The following is a 4,827-nucleotide window of genomic DNA, read 5'->3' as shown; positions in this document are numbered from 1 at the left end:
GAATTTTCAATAACTAAATCAGTAAATAGAAAATCAATCAAAATTTCTGAAATGTGGGATATCATTTAACAAAATATGCTACATATTAAACTATATAAGTAACAATAGTTTGCACTTAGTCTATGATGTCCTGTATATTTTTTAACTAGTTAATATTCTAAAACAGTTGACTCCATATGACAGCAAAAAATACTGAAAAACAATTCACCATACTGAATGATACAAGGTTAAAAATAGAAATCCACTGAAATCAGTCAAGTTCACAAACAGTAATCTTAGTGGACAAAATTTTAGCTTCTTTCTCTTGCATTCAGAAATGATCAAATATGATCAATTTATTGAGTTCCAGACTATCTACATAGTACATTTACTCAGTGTGATCTTCGCAGTAAACTTAAAATGGAACAAGGAGATATTTTTATATTTGATAAATTCTTTGACATATAAACTCACCATGACTTTGTGACATGCCAACTTGGCAGGGCTACATAACAAAGGGGAAGTGAGGGCAGAAGCCAAGTTGAAACATGCCCACAGGGTCACCCGGTCTATGATTATTCACACAAGCACTAAACTAATCCAAGGGCTATCCTGAAAGGAGTTTGCAGACATAAATCTCTTATCCTGATTCTAAACTAGAGAGGTTACACTAATTTATCTTCCTAGCTGCTGTCTGAACAGCTGACTTTTTTTAAGTATATTTTTAATTGGAGGATGTATATATATATATATGTATCCCCTCTCCCTTAAACCTCATTCCCACCCACCCCACAGCAGGCACAGACTTTTCATTGAACATGTACTTACAGGCCTAATGTCATCCACTTCTGAGAACTCTGGGCTAACACTGTCATCAAACTCTTCCACTAAGGAGATCCAGAGTACCCATGTCTTCCAAAGAGAAACTATACTTGTGTCTGGTGCCCTGATTTTTGTGACTGCTGCAATTTGTAAATACAGAAAAACAGAGAAATAATATAAAATCCCCTTTATGTCAGCATTCCTAAAAACTCTTTATGACTAATTTGGAACACAAAATATTATTGTAGATATTAACCCATACTGCCATACTTCACTTACTAAAGAATGGTGCTAGGGAAATTGGTTAAGAATGGAAAAATATGGAGAAGGAAATGGCAACCCACTCCAGTATTCTTGCCTGGAGAATCCCAGGGATGGAGGAGCCTGATGGGCTGCCGTCTATGGGGTCGCACAGAGTCGGACACGACTGAACGACTTAGCAGCAGCAGCATGTGTATAACATGTATAACATAGACCACTTACGAGTGGAAAGACACTTTTCTACCCTATTTTGTTCCAACTCCCGTATTACTGTTTTTCTTTTGCCATGTGATTAATAGTACTTCACAAAAATGGCACTGAAATTATCCAAGAAAACATACATATTCACCTGCAATAGATATATTTCTTCCTCTTAAAAACATAACACAGAAGGAAGAAGAAAGTACGATTTCTTTCATGCTCACTGCCTCATCTTCTAGATTCTTGGTATCAACATGTTAATTTGTACAACATTTTTAAAATGATGGTTGTTGTTTGGGAAGTGTTCTTTTCTTACTGGCAGGCCTTTCATCTGAATGTGAAATATTTTTCATTTGAACAGAGTTCCTTTTAGAAGAACATATTACTTCTTTGCTGAAACTTGTAAGACATTTAGAGAATATAAAATAGAAAGTCTGCATGAACAGCTTAAAAAAAAAAAAAGAATTGAAAAATAATGACCTGGGGGATGCTTACAACAATTGTGGGATGCCATAAGACAGTGGTTGTGCTTTTGCAATTCAAGATAATTTTCATTTTTAAAAAACATTTTATTTTGCATTGGAGTATAGCCGATTAACAAACAATGTCGTGATGGATTCCAGTGAACAGCAAAGGGACTCAGCCATACATATACATGTATCCATTGTCCCACAAACCCTCTTCCCATCCAGGCTGCCACATATCATTGAGCAGAGTTCCACGTGCTATATAGTAGGTCCTTGCTGGTCATCCATTTTAAATGCAGCAGTGTGTACCTGTCCATTCCAAACTCCCTGACTATCCCTCTTCCTCCCATTCTTCCCTCTGACATCCATAAGTTCATTTTCTAAGTCTACACATCTTCAAGATCATTTTTAAATGCACACTCATAAACACTTAGGAGCATCAACACCTTGCCTGCATGCATGTTCAGTCATTTCAGTTGTGTCTGACTCTTTGTGACGCTATGGGCTGTAGCCCTCCAGACTCCTCAGCCCATGGAATTCTCCCGGTAAGTACACTGGAGTGGTTGCCATTTCCTTCTCCAGGGGATCTTCCCAACCCAGGGGCCAAATCTGTGTCTCCTGGGTCCCGTGCATTGCAGGTGGATTCTTTACCACTGAGCCACCTGGGAAGCCATCAACTCCTTAAAATGTATAGAAATAGTACAGGTGTCTTGAAAGAGTTAAAAGCAGGGTCCTGATTCCCACTCTTTCCAAAAATTCTGCATTCTCCAGCTGATTGTCCAGTGGGAAATATATCAGGACAGAAAGGCGAGGATATGTGTTATTTCTTCAAAGTATGTCTTTGTCTTAATTTTCCCACTGTGGTCACTAATATTTGTTTTGTTGCAAAGCAACCTTCTAATGTCATGGCCTGAAGGGGTGTCTGAGCTGGGGCCTTCTCTACTGTCCCCATGAGCTGGGTGGGGAGGACCAGATAGAAAGCCCTGTGCTGTTGTTTCTGGGGGGCACGGGGGGGGGCTTGAGGGGCAAGAGATGTTCCCATTCTGCAGTGGTGACCACAGGAGTTCTTACATTACAGTGTTCCTTTAAAATCCAAAATTCAATCAATTGATAAAATAAAGCTCCTCCTCCATGACAGAACATATTTAAACTAACCTCAAGAAACAGATTTTCAAGATTTCCAAGACGTTAACTAAACTCTCTAAGTGATGAAATAATCTTTCCAACTTTTTTGGTAAGTTAAAAATAAAAATGATTAATATTCAGAAAGTCACATATCAATGTATTTCAGGGTGGGTTTGTAGTACAGACAGTGACTCTTGATAAAAGGATGTTTGCAGAGACATGTTTATGAAGATAAGCCAGGGTGTTAAAGCAGTCTTATCTTGTTTCAGGGAATCTCATCATCCGTATTAATCCCACTGGAAGACTGATGAAATACAGTCATTTGGAACAAATGGGTGGGGTTCAGAGATTCAGTATAAGGAGACTCCAGGAGCCAAAGTTTTCTCCAGTACTGAGAGGGAGTATTTGGAGCTCACCTGGATCTTGAGACTTCGGAAAGCTATCATGACCACATTGGAACTCTTGATCCTTAAGTCAACTTTACATTATTCTCCATTGCGAACTGTTTCTACTTCTCCTTAGGTGAGTACAAACTTCAACACAGAGCAGCTCCTGGGAATTTCTTGAGAAAGAGTGAGAAAACAAACAAACAAAAACCACAATTTACTAATTTTAACAGAAAACTGAGGTTGTTTCATTGAAGTAACTGTGTGTGCCAACTTAGTAAAATTATTGTATTTCTATATTGTCTAAATGGCATATATGTTGGAATTAATGGTGACTAATTTTAGTTCTCTAATTTTGTTCATCTCTTAGTTATTCCTATGCATTACAAGGACTCAGAAAGTGGTATAGATCCTAAAAATAATTTTCAGAGCTATTTATCTCCATGTGTAATACCTACAATGGTCTACTTTAAAACTGGAGTGTGCCTGTATACACAGGAGAGATAATACTGTCCACTATTGTATTCTACTGAACGAGATAAGGAATGTAATAATTTGAGAAAAATATTACTTTAAAGTGAAGTAAATGTTTTCTCTTCAGAAATGTGAGTTTTTATGGCTGAAATTTTAAATTTCAACTAGGAAATAATTTAGCAGGCAGAAAAGTGACACTTAGGATGTCTGAGGAATTTCTGTACTTAACTAGTACAGACACAAGGATCTGATATTTTAGGAAAGTCAATTTTAAAGAGTATGATTTGTTTTTTGGTGCTGATTATCACCATTACACGCAAACTACATCTTACCACAAGATGAAAGGGGTATCTGATAATAGTTATAAGACTTGGAAGATATAACCCTATGGTTTCATTTTTGGTTGATTAATGAGTGTGATACAGACTAAACAGGAAGGCAAAGGCAACCAATCAGTATATGTTACAATTCATGAAGGGCTTCCCTCCTGGCTCAGAGGTAAAGAATCCGCCTAATTAGTTTATGTCAGTAGTTTCTGTTACATAGGATCCTATTTGACAAAATTTAGTTTCATCTTCATTAATTCTGAATGTATTCAGAAAGTGTTTTGGAGAGGAAAAAGTGATTGTGGATGTGAATTTAGACTGAGATAAAACAAAGGACATCCAATCACAGGAATACTGACAATCACAGGAAATAATAAAATATGAGCTTAGTCAAGTATCTTGTGCTAAATCAAGGACTGGCACTGAGTATTGTGATTGATTGTTTAGGGCAGTCAAGACCCGCAACAAAGAGCCATAAATTAGGTCAAACTCCTGACCTAACATGCTACTTAGAGGAAAATAAGTCCTCAACAAAATTGAGGTTCTCCTCTAGGTAGAGGAAAGTGGGTAGGAAGTGGACAGTGTTTGTCTGGCAGTCGAGAAAATTTCCTGCAGCTCTTGAGAGCTCTCTCTGTGTCTCAGTTTTCCATTTGTGTCAAAGCAAACTCCAGTCTCTTCTGTTCCCAATGCAGTTCCACATGTGAGTCATCCCCCAAGTCTAATTTGCTTGTTCCTTTATGTCTTGGGGAAAGAGGAATAAACTCCTGATATTCTTCCCTCAGGAAA

This window comes from Odocoileus virginianus, chromosome 28, assembly GCF_023699985.2.
Source record: "Odocoileus virginianus isolate 20LAN1187 ecotype Illinois chromosome 28, Ovbor_1.2, whole genome shotgun sequence".
Taxonomy (NCBI): domain Eukaryota; kingdom Metazoa; phylum Chordata; class Mammalia; order Artiodactyla; family Cervidae; genus Odocoileus; species Odocoileus virginianus.
Note: the sequence above shows the minus strand (reverse complement) of the source record.